Here is a 14883-nt window from a genome sequence, read left to right as displayed (position 1 = left end):
TTTATTTCACGCTCTAACATTTTTAAAAAGTCCGTATAAAAGCTGCTTTTCATTTTCTGGTTTGCTGTCTGAGAATTCTTCAATGTGATTGGCTGCTTAAAGCTTGTTGATGTTACTGCAGCACTTCGCTGGGGATTCCCATTACACTGCGCTACAATCAATTGCACATCGAGAAAGGCAAACTTCTCGCCAGAGATATCTGTGGGCAGCTTTCTTCGAGGCCAGCACCATTTGGCTGATCTTCTACCTCAACTCCACTTTCCTGCACTATCCCCATATCCCTCGATATCTAAATGACAAAAATTTGTTACACACTAGGTTCTGATCACTTTTTGCTGTAGACTCACTCTGGAATGCATTCTAACTTTTCCAACACACTCCCAGGGACCTCTGTCCTTTCTTAAAATGATAGCATAGTTTTCTTCTGGTAGCATTATCAGTATACTAGTCAGTCTCTCGTGCTGTTGCACATGGGTAGTCAAGTACAATTCTTCTGGTCAAGTAGGGTTACAGGGTGGAGGATAATGGAGACAATATGGGAAGGCAGGGGGGCGGGGTGAAGAAGCAAATAGGCGTGGGATGGAAAGGAGGAGAAGATAGTGGAAAAAGGGAAAGGGAGCGGAAAGCAATGCTGAAGGAGGAAAATTCAGATCAGTAAGGGTAGGAGGATTGAGTGGAGCAGCCAACCATGGTGGAGGGGTGGGGGGAGGAAGGGGAAATGTAGTTAGGCTAAAGGTTTTAGTACAAGGGGAAATGAAGCAGGGGTAGCTTGTGAGGAGCAACTGCAGCCGGTGGGTCGGGGTGGAAGGAAAGTGTGTTTGGCAGCCTGAAGGGGAGTTGAAATGGGAAATGTAGCCAGGATGGGGGAAGAGAGAAATCTTGCTTAGTGGGATGGAGGTGGCCTATATGTCTGCTCAGTGGAGGAGGTGCCCCCCTATTTTTTGCCTTCTGTATTTTTCCATAGGGCCTCTGCTTCTTGCCCAGCAAGGGTGTTGGGGCCAAAATCTTCCTCAGGTGTGGGGGGGGGGGGGAAAGGAAGGGGTTGGGGAAATTGCAATCTTGGGACAATTCAGGACTTCTCTTCCTGTCGGTGCAATTTTTACCAAAGCTGGTAATGATTGAGATTACTTTGTGTTCAGTTAGAGACTGTCACATTATTTTAGATCTAGCCCCATTTTAATCAATTGGTTATGTTTACAATGCCACCTACGGGCACAACGCCTTTAGACTCTCGAGACCATTGGCTGATTTTAACAACATGTTATAGATATAACAATGTTAGTAAGTCAACAATTACAGAAAAATAAAGAGACATGGAACACAGAATTCTTGAGTTAGGGCTCCTGACAAGCAGTTGGACAGAAATCTCATGACCCCTTCAGGCTCCATGGCACCCCTGATGGATCCTTTCAGGTCCCCAGATCCCAATATGATAATCTAGACAGTGGATTACAGCCACTTAGTGCACACACATCTGTCTTTCACCCTCTATAACCTGCTTGTGAACTTATTACTCTTTGGGTTCGGACTGAATCCATTACTTCATATCTGCTACAAATGCAATTTTTCCATCTATGATTTGAATCTCAATAATGAACAGAGAAATCAAACATTTGGGTTGAAATTCATTACCCTGTTGACACTGAATGAAAATTACTACTTGAAGCAAATTAATTAGATTACAATTCAGGTTAGCAACTTGCACAGGGACTCCGAACGATGAGATGTGCAAGTCCAATTGAAAATCATTTACAAATACTGTTATAAATGTTGCTCTTTTCTCTCCCCTACATACCACCCCCTCCCCCCACTGTCCCCTGTCCCGTTTCCTTTCTCACTGGATGACACACCCAAATCCTGTTTCCATCAACACCAGTTCAAATGAGCCTCCAGGGAGTGCATGAACACGGCCCTGTCCAAGGCTATGCCTCCTCACAACAGAATTTAATCAAATCACCTGCAGTGATCAAATGGAGAGGATAAAACCTAATTAGACAATTTCTGTATCACTTAGCATGTGTACTTCCTGATGGCTTAGGTCAGGAAATCAGCGGAGCAGGAGAAATCGCAGATACAAAACTACATCCCACCACTTCACAGAAGCTGGTGTTGGTGCTCCACCTTTCCGCCACTAAAATATGCATTTGTTTATAAAAAACGCTAAATTCGTCAGACACGCATTAATCTTCTCCCTTCTTGCAATCTGAAAAATTGATCAAGTTAAATGCACTTCCACTCCAACAGAATAACTGCCATAAAAGAACATAGAAATCAAACCACCAAAGTGATCCAATGGATAGGATTAAACCCATTTTAGACAATTATTGTATCACACTTGTGGACTTCAGATATTTACAGCTTAAATGAAAATGGAGCATTATTTGGTTCAAACATTTACAAAATCAGAAGTGGTTTGAGTTTTTAAAACTGCACTGCTCTGCGATGCTTTCATTGAATTTGTCTTGCATGAAATGTGAATCGATTCTGCTGGTCCAACATTCAGTATTGGATGAGCAGAAATTCCCTCCAACTAAATATTGGGAAGACCAAAGCCATTGTCTAAAATATATAATGAAATTCTGTTAGATTCATTTAATAAAAAAGATAAACCAGACAGGTTAAACATTTCAAATCAATCTTCCCAATTCTCCCCCGTTTGCCAACAGAAATGTTTATTTTTTAATGTCACGGGTAGGTGGAGTCTACATTCTACCAACTGCCGATCTGCCCCATCTGACTCACTCATGCCAAGATACTGCAATTGCTTCCCATGCCTCTCGCTTGTAAGGCAACAACTGCAAGACTCTCGAATATCAATAGTCATTCTGAACAAACCAACTTGGGTAAAGCAGAACCAACATCCCCATTTAATGTGATTAATATGTACTGTAAAAAGTCATTTCAAGCAGATAGAAACAAGATAAACCCAATTTAAATTAAAATAATCTTGCATATTCCTTTAAAATACATTTGGTGGATTTATTTTCCCCCTTTTGCAAGCTGGAAATAGACTGATCCAAGACAAGACACAACACTTCATTAGAGCTGGTTTATGGGGAGGGGAGCAGGGCATCAATGATAAAGATACAGAAACACCAGTGTTCTTCTCCTGTGCAGTTTAATGTGTACATGGATGAAGGAACAGGACAAAAGCAGCACATAGGCAATTCCCGTCGTTTTTAAAAAATACTTGGGCTGCTCTATTTTTTGCCGTAATTAACCACATGCCACAAGAACGTCTGAGGTTATACAATAATATTCAAATAATGATTTGACCAAGACGGTCACAAATGAGTGATATGGCAGAATGCCATAGAACACCCAGTCTCTGCTTTGAACAGCTACCAATAGCTTGTGCTTGGTTTTGCACCAGTGAGAACCATATCCTTTGGAACTAAGGGAATTCTTGCAAAGTAACGATGACACGTTGCCCTCTAGTGTATCAATAAATCAAAGTCTCTATTTATCATCTGGTTTTATAATAATTAAGCGACTCACAGGAATTGTTTTCCTTACCACATGTGGAAATTTAAGTCTGAACAGTCGTGCACAGCAATGTGTGAGGGTAGTACACAAGAGCGAAAAGAAACTAGCCAAAATAACACTACCAAAAGGCTCCCAACCAAACTGCATTTTTCAGAGAAATATCCTCTGTAGTTTTCAAAGACAATATTATTTGATATTATATATTTTGTATATTTACAGATACACTATCACTCATGACTGATTAATAGGGCAATTTAGAATATATGGCCTAGAAATTGAGTTTTGGCGCAGCCAGGGCTTTAGCGCCGGAAGTTAGTGCCGGAGCTAAGTCGCGCTGGTCGGGCCCAAAATTCACCAATTCTGCGCCCAAACGGCTGCCGGCGCTGCTGAGAGCTGTTTGCGCCTGAAAACTGGCGCTACGCGCTGAATATCGGCGCTATTCCGGCGCTGCGGCGCCCGCTGCGGTGCGGCAGGTTCGGGAAGTGCAGGCCTCCTCCTTCCCTTAAGGAGGAGCTGCCTGCACCCGGCCGCGGCCCGCGAAAATCTTTTAAAAAATGAGCCCGGCACCTCGGACAAGTGCCGGGCTTGCTTCTGTTCCGGGGGGGGGGGGGGGGGGGGGGTCCGGGGAGGGAGCTGCGGCCAGGCGGCCGGCGGGAAAGCGGCTGGCCGCCGCGGTGCCTTTAATGCGCCGGCGCAAACTCATGCAAGACTCTGTTGCCAGAGTCTTAGTTGCGGCTGCCACGGGCGAGGCGGCCGCAACTGAATTTCGGCGCTGGGGCCCGTCGGCATGGCAACCGGGACGCTGCGCACACCGATGGCGTCATCGGTGCCGGCGCAGCGCTACCGGTCTACCGCGGCGGAAGGGCCCCAGGCAATTTCGGCGCCGGCGCCAATTGCAGCGCTAGGCCCTCTAGCGCCGCAAAATCGGCGCTAAGGGCACTGAATTTCTAGGCCTTTATCTATTATATATTAAAAATGCCCTGCCATCTTCCGATTCAAAAGTCATACATCAATATTATCTATTGGTTTTTTCCATACGTATCATATCCACATCATGTTTTTAACAGGATCTTCCCATGAAGGTGACAGACTGTGACTCTCTATTTCCACGTTCTGGCCGTTAGGTGATGTTACGGTTAACCTTAGTCTGAATTCCCCCCCCCCCCGCATCTACCATGTTTCCCCCCCATAGTACCTAATTTTTAATTTTCAAAATTAGAGTTTAAATAAAATTTTAAAACTATATATTTCGTAACAGTTGAATTTACTCAATAAGTTGTCTTTTTTGTGTCTTTTAATGCCTCAAACTGTCTCAAAAGCCTAGGCTTCAATTCAATATTTTTACCTCATCATAAAGCTTTCAATCACATCTGTGCATTCTGAGCATGTGCAGTTTACAGAATTTCCCAGCTTTCAATCTCTGCATCAGCAGCGGTTGAAGGGTAGAAGGGCATGTCCCCTCATCCTTTGAGGACAGTTTTGTCACTTTTCCAAAAGACTTTGAAACAAACTGGCGATTGAATTTCCAAAGCTTTTACTTCAGACAAGTGAGGAACTTATATAAATATAATAGAAGAGTACAATTGTAATAAAAACTCCTCACAGAAAAACATTTGGGAATAATATCAGCTGTTGGTGCTTTTTTTTGTTGATGTTTAGAAATAAAACTGATTATTTATAGTCGGTCAAATCTTTTGAATGTGTACATTCAAGTTTAAAAAAAACTCCTGAACTATTTTTGAGGCTTAATTGATTTTTTTTTTTTTTAAAAACACAAAAATCTGGAAACTGCAAAAACAATCAATTTACAGCATGTTATGGGGTAATTTATTGGTTTATGGAAATTTGTGTTTATTAAAGGCTGTATAAGTTGGTAACCTCACTCAGTGACAAACTGGTGACTGCATAGAGTGCACCATCAGGAAATCACACCCCCCCAACCCATGATTTTATTTGTCCATTCATTTTAACAAGCAGAAAATTTACACTTAACTGCTTGAAGGCAAGAACATAAAGACAGAAATAGCCTGACGATGGGTAAAGTGATGGTGGGGGTAGCCGATGTGCAGGAACATATGGGGGGTGGGGGTTTGATGGTTTGAATGGGGCCAATGGCAGTTTGGGTTCCATTTTCCTGGAACCCCTCCCCCACAATACTGCAGATCCCAGCAACCCCAATATTTCAAAACTCCATCCCGAGTCCAGTTAGACTTCAGGAACTACCTCCTCAAACTGAGATCCTGCGACACCACCCCCTCCGTGCTCACAATTTCCATAACTGCCTCCAATACTCCCAGAACTTGAACTCATTCCCCAAGGCTACTGTCAGGAAGCACTTCATGCAAAGAGTGATCAACACTTGGAATGGTCTTCCAGGTAGTGTAGTGTAGAGGCAAAAGCGGAGAAGCCATTCAAAATGCTGGGAAATCCGGTTTCTATGGAAGGATAAGGTAGTTGAGCTGAAATGGTCTCATCTGTACTTATCTTTGAGATCAAGTACTGCAGTGACACAGAGGAGCATTCATTCTAAATGTTTAAGTCAGGTAATTTTTAGGAGTTTCAAATTGAAGCCCAATATCTCTATGACAAGTTACTCTGTGATACCAGCCACTGAAATACTTGCAAAAATTACACCGATTTAAGAAGCAGCAAACAAAATCTTTTTTTGTCTTTTAAAAGGTGTCCCTTCTCATACCCCACTTATCCTCTTTCTCTTACACTAGCTCAAATCCTGGCTCTAGGGGTCCAAATTGCACCAGTGCACAAATGTGTCAGTTGGCTGCTTTGGTGATAAATATGAATTAACTTTATTTAAATAAGATTTAAGTGTAATACCACATGCAAATTAACAAACGCAGTGAACACCAAGAGCCAAATTTTGGCATGGGAAATATTTGTACTCTAAACTGGAAGCTTGCATGCTAGAATTATTCAGGAAATAAAAATGGAAGAGATTTTAAGCACAGAGCCTTTTTGGAATTTTATTACAGTATAACGGCAACTTCTCTAACCCAACTTTATGTAGATGGTTATTGTGCATCAAACTGTTTGAAAGTGAATTATCAAGCTGCACATGAAAGATCTCAGTTAAGAATGCAATGTTCCAAGTGTTCAACCTTACTCTTTTGATCATTTCAAACTCAGGTCAAGACTAAGTATATTAAGAAAGCCCAGGCACACACACTACCCCTTTAACAGTTTGATTTTGGCTGTAAATAGCATTGTTCAATCGCATCACTGTCAGCAGTGATGTTATGTGGGGGCAAAGGAGATCCTACAACATCAATAAAATAACTTAATCCAGGCATTTATGGGGAACCAGTAGATTCTAAACTCAGCCATTTGATATCCAACCTCTAATTTTAAAGAGTCATTATTCTTGCTTTAGTAATTCACAGAAATTTTATTTAAAAGCCTTGCTTGCATAAATATGTCTTTTTTGAAAAAAATCTTAATTACATCAAGGCCTCAATAACCCAAGATGACAGATACTCCAAGCTTACATTTACTGACTGTAAATCTATTACTGAACAACTCAAAGGCTGAGAAACATTGTGCAAAGGATTTGATATGTAGCTGCTTTTGCTTTGAAGAAATTAACTTATGAAAAGACAACACCACTTGAGTGGTTAAATGCTGCCATGCAAAAACTGTACGGCAACTAAAAAGAAAAAAATTGAAAGACTTGTATGTTGTCTGCCATATTTCTCTACACATATTTTTGCTACTGGGACTTTCTCCCGATAATTCGGTAGGTAGTAAAATTGGCCTCAACATCCCTGAGCAAAGGAGGAGAAAATAAAAGTCAGCCAGAGTTTCAACTGCTCGATGTTATCCAGTGACCTCTGCTGGATGTGCAGATGTGTCGATGTTAGATAAGGATTAGATTGACTGCTTACTACAGGTGAACACTCTGCTGACATTCACGAGCTAGGATCAGAGAAAGCTAAAATAACTTGCATTATTTATGTATCACCTTTCACAGCCTCAGGATATCCCAAAGTACTTTATAGCCAAATTGCACACAGCAATGTCCCACAAACAGAAATGAAATAAATGACTAGAAATAAATTAAATAAATTACCAGATTTAGGTAGTGGTTGAGGAATAAACGTTGGCCAGGACACCAGGAGAACACCACTGCTCTTCTTCAAATAGTGCCATGGAATCTTTTATGTCCACCTGAAAGGGCAGATGGGGGCTCGGTTTAACATCTCATCTGAAAGACAGCACCTCCAACAGTGCAGCACTCTCTCAGTACTGCATTGGGAGTGTCAGTCTATTTTATGTGCTTAATTCACTGGAATGGGGCTGGAACCCATGATCTACTAATTCGGAAGCGAGAGCGCTACCAACTGAGCTGAGACACACATGAAGATTGGTCACTCAGGCAACGTGCAAGACCTCAGTACTGAACTGGTAAGATCAGCTATGATCTCAGACGAAGATCAGCCATGATCTCATTGAATGGCGGAGCAGGCTCGAAGGGCCGAATGGCCTACTCCTGTTCCTATCTCTATGTTTCTATGTGCCCATGTAACCACATCACAATATGAGTCACAACCTTCAGAAGAGCATGGCAGATTACATTTAAATTTCTAATGTTAAAAACATTAAAAGAGATTCAAAATCTTGCTTTCTATCTAAATTTTCTCCAAGGGCACCATCTGAAGGAAACAAGGCATACACTACCAACGACAAAATATTTGGTCACACAAATTGCCAGTTTTCAAACATTCAACAACTTGCATTTGTATAGTGGCCTACTGTGCAATATTATTGGCCCAGAATTTGCGGTCAGCAGCAAAGCAAAGGCGTTTGCTGCTGGCCCTGAAGAAGGGCGCGCGATCTCTGTGGTGAGAATTTTGCCTTTTTCAACGCACAACTGATTCCAGTGCATTATAGTGGGGATCCCTTAGCGCAATCTGCTGCGACATTAACAAGCTGTCTAAGCAGCCAATCACATTGAAGAATTCTCAGACAGGGAAGCAGGAAATGAGAACCTGCTTTTATCCCGACTTTTAAAAAATGTTACAGACAACAAAACAAAGATTAGGGCTCTCACATGGGGGTAAGGTAGAACCTGAAATGTCATGAACAAACTTTTAAAAAACTGTAATTTTGATCATAATGGAGAAATTTGATACTCCACAAATATAAAAATTAGTTTTTTAGGACCAGAACGGTTGTTTAGCAGTCAATAAATATGCTGTTAAAACCCCAGTTACATCTAATCCAACAAGGCTTAATATTTAATGGGGTATTTAACCGGGATACTAGCGCGGAAAAGCCGAAGTTTTCGTCAGTTCCACTGATTGCTGGCTATGGGGTGGGGTTGGGGGTTGATTCACAGCACAGCCAGTGTCTGAACAGTGAATGACTGACCGTAACTTCAGGATTTCCGTGTTTAGCTGCGCGTGCTACATCCTGAAGTTGTGGTCAATTTCAAAGGGGTAATAACCGCAAACGCCGTTAGTTCGCCGTTATTACCCAATGCAAATTCCAGCCTATTAATTTATCATCTCAAATTGCTTTTTCCACTACAGGAAACTTCGCGATATCCGGCACCGACAGGACCAAGCTGCTGCCGATCTATCAAAACTTCCGGATAGACCAGCGCTAATGTTGAAGGATACGGAGGTTTTCATCTCCGTATCTGACAACAAACACTGTTGCTTAGCAACAGCTTGTAAACACTCGGCCCGTACCTTGGAAGCGTCTCTGAAGCTGTTGCTAAGCTACAGAGACGCTTTCCAGAGCCTGACTGTTAAAAAAAAAAATGCGAGAAGAAAAAACCTAACCAAAACGGCTGCTGATTTCTGCCGTTAGATCGAGGTTTCCGGACATACAACCTCCGGATAAACCAAAGTTTCCTGTAGTAACAAATCTGTTACCATCAGTACTTAACTCGTGTTAGAGCTCAAAATGTTCTCCAGACACAACACAACACAAGTTAAGAAGGACAGAATGTATAATTGTACTGCTTACAGGTTATGTAGGTGTAAATTTCACATACCCACCATTAAACTTTACTGAAATTCCAGTTTTTTGGGGGGGGGGGGGGGGGGGGGGGAAACTTAGTCCTGTAAATATATTTTACACGCCCATCATTATCCACACAAAACTTGATCTGAAGTAGTGCATCTAGTGCACGTCACACTTTGATACAGACGTCACAGTCCTTTTTTTAAAAAAAGCAAGTAATTCACCTGAAGCCTGAAATTAACAAGCACCTTCCAATGTGCAATTAAACTCTGTGGCTATAAAAGGCAGAACGCCACTGTATATTATAATCAAAGAATCATACAAATGGTTACAGCACAGAAGGAGGCCATTCAGCCGGTCGAGCCCGTGCTGGCTCTCTGCAAGTGTACTTCAGCTAGTCCCACTCCCCCGCCCTTTCTCCATAGCTCTGCAATTTTTTTTCCTTCAGGTACTTATCCAATTCCCTTTTGAAAGCCATGATCGAGTCTGCCTCCACCACCCTTTCAGCCAGTGCATTCCAAATCATACCCACTCGCTGCGTAAAAAGGTTTTTCCTGATGTCGCCTTTGTTTTTTCTGCCAATCACCTTAAATGTGTGTCCTCTGGTTCTCGACCCTTCTGCCAATGGGAACAATTTCTCTCTACTCTGCCTAGACCCTTCATGATTTTGAGCACCTCTATCAAATCTCCTCTCAATCTTCTCTGCTCTAAGGAGAACAACCCAGCTTCTCCAGTGTATCCACGTAACTGAAGTCCCTCATCCCTGGAACCATTTTTGTAAATCTTTTCTGCACCCTCTCTAAGGTCTTCACATCCTTCCTAAAGTGCGGTGCCCAGAATTGGACACAATACTCCAGTTGAGGCCAAACCAGTGTTTTATAAAAGGTTCATCATAACTTCCTTGCTTTTGTACTCTATGCCTCTATTTATGAAGCCCAGGATCCCATATGCTTTTTGAATTGCTTTCTCAACCTACCCTGCCACCTTCAACAATTTGTGCACATATACCCCCAGGTCTGTCTGTTCATGCACCCCCTTTAGAGTTGTACCCTTTAGTTTATATTGCCTCTCCTCGTTCTTCCTACTAAAATGTATCACTTCACATTTTTCTGCGTTAAATTTCATCTGCCACATGTCTGCCCATTCCACCAGCCTGTCTATGTCCTCTTGAAGTCTATCACTCTCCTCCTCACTGTTCATTATACTTCCAACTTTTGTCTCATCTGCAAATTTTGATATTGTGCCCTGTACACCCAAGTCTAATTCATTAATATATATCAAGAAAAGCAATGGTCCTAGTACCGACCCCTGGGGAACACCACTGTGTACCTTCCTCCAGTCCGATAAACAACTGTTCACCACTACTCTGTGTTTCCTGTCACTTAGCCAATTTCGTATCCATGCTGCCACTGTCCCTTTTATTCCATGGGCTTCAACTTTGCTGTCAAGCCTATTATGTGGCATTTTATCAAATGCCTTTTGGAAGTCCATGTACACCACATCAACCGCATTGCCCTCATCAACCCTCTGTTACCACATCAAAAAAACTCAATCAAGTTAGTTAAACACGATTTGCCTTTAACAAATCCGTGCTGGCTTTCCTTAATTAATCCACACTTGTCCAAGTTAATTTTGTCCCAGATTATTGTTTCTAAAAGCTTCCCCACTACCGAGGTTAAACTGACTGGCCTGTAGTTGCTGGGTTTATCCTTACACCCTTTTTTGAAGAAGGGTATAACATTTGCAATTCTCCAGTCCTCTGGCACCACCCCCAAGGAGGATTGGAAGGTTATGGTCAGTACTTCTGCAATTTCCACCTTTACTTCCCTCAGCATCCTAGGATGCATCCTATCTGGTCCTGGTGACTTATCTAGTTTAAGTACAGCCAGCCTTTCTAGTACCTCCTCTTCATCAATTTTATCCCATCCAGTATCTCAACTACCTCCTCTTCACTATGACTTTGGCAGCATCTCCTTCCTTGGTAAAGACAGATGGAAAGTACTCTTTTGGTACCTCAGCCATGCCTTCTGCCTCCATGAGTAGGTCACCATTTTGGTCCCTAATCGGCCCCACCCCTCCTCTTACTGCCCGTTTACTATTTATATGCCTAAAGACGACTTTTAGATTCCCTTTTATATGTTAGCTGCCAATCGATTCTCATACTCTCTCTTTGCCCCTCTTATTTCCTTTTTCACTTCCCCCCTGAACTTTAAATGATAGTCACCATACTGATAAGCTTTTTATTCCAGATTTATTTAATTAACTGAACTTAAATTCACCTGTTGCCATGGTGAGATTAAAACTCGCGTCTCCGGATTATTAGTCCTACTGTTCCCAGTACAGTAATGATATAATGTCCCTGTCCTTATAAAGCAACAAATCATTGGACTTACTATGAGCAACACTGCAGAAGATCCTCTCATTATTTAGTAAAATCTTTGCAATAACACTGGAAGTGGTTATGGAAGTCACTTAAAAAGATAGTGAAAATGTCACCATAAACAAAAGATCCCATTATCAAGATTTATTAAAAGCCTAAAATAGGTTCTAACCTTTTCAAATCTTGCATGTTTTTATTAAATTGAGAATTTAGCGTAAGCACAACGTTTAGGTTTTTAGTATGGTACACACTTGGGTGTCAAAAAAAAGCAGCTTATACTATTCAAATGTTTAAATAAAACAAACCAGTCTCCACTGAGAGAAAGTAACTTCTGAGTTTCCATTTAATCTAATGAAGTCTAACAGGACAGTCATGAGTTAATATTTACAGGTGTTTCAACTTATGTGGGTAAAAATGTGTTTGTCTGTCAATGGGAGCTAAGAGTCTGATGGAAGTTACAGATTTTCAAATTGCAATGGCCCCTGACAAACCTGTTTTTCCAGAAGAGGTCCACCTTTCTGTTAACTTGTCGATTTTCAAGTTACATTAAGTGACAAAAAAAGTTAGTGGACATGTGACCATTTAGAAGTACGTTTGTCTATTAAATTAACTTGGGTAATTTCCCCCATGTTTTAGAACCAGCCCGATTTCCATTCCACTGAGAAAATGGGGCGGGTTCCACAAAGGGCGGGTGATCGACTCGCCAGGTTACCGTCTAGGCAGTGAAGTTAAAAGTTATCCACTCAAGTTTAAAATAGGGTGAAGCATTTTAAAATTACCATATACTGTACTACCGCATGCAAATTGGCAGCTTCAAAAGCATATCTGATACTGCCCTTCAAACTTCAGTAAATAGTGCTCTCATATTCTGTAGCCTGCAAAATTACCAATGCGTTTAACTGCAAAGATTTCAATAGGTTAAATTTAAAAAAATCCAAGATGTACTAAATGTAGATCCCATACACAATGGATATCAATCACCAGAATTACTAATTTAAAAATGGCAGCTGAATAATTATGCCAAGACTTTACAAACTCAACTTCACCTGAGGCATTACAGTTACAGACATGCATCACTTACAGCTTGCCTGGAGAAAACACAAGCCAATTTATGAATTATTGCTGATTTGGGTAGCGCACTAAATAAGATTTATAAAAGATAAAGATCAAGTTGCACCAGTTTGCAAAGGCTCAATTGTCAATACAGAGTTACAAACGTTTAAGTTTTTGTAATTTCAGGATGGAATATTTTTCAACACCAGCACGTGTCAAAAAAAAATCATACCTTAACGGTTACTTTTTGATGTAATTTATATTTCAAATGACACTGTTTGATGTTCTAAGATTTAGAGTCCATCTAGATTGCTTACATCTTAACCAAATCCCACTGTGTTCCATTGCTGGTGATGGTGAATGATTTGGAAAGATCTACGTTTTATTATAACCAAGGCAACTGACTTAGGGTGACTGAATAAATCAAAATCCATTTTTATGATGTGGAATCCTAGCATTTTTACTAGTTTTGGGGATTGCATTCCATGATTCCATCTATTTTCCATGTGAAAATGGCAAACCAGTCGCTTTGATAATAACCAGCTGATCACTACATCTGAGGCTGACATAAAAGTTCACTGATGTTTAAAGTGTCGGCGAATGAAGCTCGTGTTGCTGAATATATGGTAGAGGCAGGGCATCAGAACTCAGGCTGAAAGCAATTGAGTTCCCAAAAGAATAGGGGTGTTTAAATATGGTCCGTGGATCATTTCTGGTCGGCGAGGCCTGGCAATGCAATCCACAAAGCCCAGGCAACACTGCTAATTCAAGATGGCTCCTGGGCTGGAGACTCCCTGGGGAGCTCTTTACTGTGCACCTCTATCCTTGGCCATCTGCTGCCATCCTTTGAGGTAACCGCTAGTTTAAAGTGCCCATCTTCCGACCATGCCTGCTTTGTTTTCCTCAGTGAGCACTGGATCTTCTCTCAAGTTTGGCTTCCAAATTCCTGGACTTCTCTGGACATCAAGACTACGCTTCTGCACTGCAAGACTCAGCTGCCGTGTCTCTGATCTGCTGCTCAGTTGCTTAAATTTCAAAGTAACTTTGTTCAGTTTATAGCCCATCCCCCACCACTGCTGTTAACTGCTGTGTCTGTGCTGCTGGTCTTTCAGCTTCAGCTACAGTCTGCTTCCTAGCTAGAGATTCATGCTCCTGGGCCAAAGTACATTTCTTCGGTCCTTCTGGATCTCATGGTGACCTCCAACGTCACCACTGTTTTTCCTGCCCCACAACCGATTCTGCATACCTCCTGGATCTTCATTCCCACAGAAATATCTCCAGCAGTGTGTCCTCCGATATTCTACTTCTGGACCTCACTTGCCCGCCACACCTATCTCCGAACTTGGACAACAGTCCGTCGATGCTCCGTGCCAACTCCACCCTACCTACGTAGCATCCCTGGACGGGTACTCAAGGAATGTGATCAGCTGGCTGATGTCTTCACCGCCATCTTCAATCTGTCATTGGCCCAGGCAGTAGTCCCGACATGCTTCAAGACTGCTACCATTATTCCTGTGCCAAAACAAACGGCTGTGACGTGCCTGAACGACTATCGACCTGTCGCACTCACACCCATCATAATGAAGTGTTTCGAGAGACTGGTCCTGGCTCACATCAAAGCCAGTGTTCCCGCCTCTCTTGACCAACACCAGTTTGCCTATCGTGCAAACAGATCAACGGAGGATGCAATCACAACTGCTCTACACTCGGCACTGAATCACCTAGATGGTAAAGAGACCTACATCAGAATGCTGTTCATAGACTACAGCTCAGCATTCAACACTATCGTCCCCAACAAGCTGGCCACCAAACTCTTGGCCTGAACACTTCCCTCTGCAACTGGACCCTGGACTTCCTAACAAACAGACCCCAGTCTGTCAAATTAGGTAACCACACCTCCCCCCCCCGACCCTGAACACGGGGGCCCCACAAGGATGTGTGCTGAGCCCCCTCCTCTACTCCCTCTTCACCCACGACTG

General features: G+C 42.2%; 1 protein-coding gene across 2 annotated transcripts in view; it reads right to left on the bottom strand.

Moving 5' to 3' along the window:
• The window catches only part of LOC147117500 (ubiquitin-conjugating enzyme E2 E1-like), a 121853-nt gene that overhangs the window by 12842 nt on the left and 94128 nt on the right, over nucleotides 1-14883 (bottom strand). The window lies entirely within an intron of this gene.

This window comes from Somniosus microcephalus, chromosome 5, assembly GCF_052327205.1.
Source record: "Somniosus microcephalus isolate GS21.2 chromosome 5, FLI_Smic_1.0, whole genome shotgun sequence".
NCBI lineage: Eukaryota > Metazoa > Chordata > Chondrichthyes > Squaliformes > Somniosidae > Somniosus > Somniosus microcephalus.
This window is presented reverse-complemented; position numbering and strand designations above follow the sequence as displayed.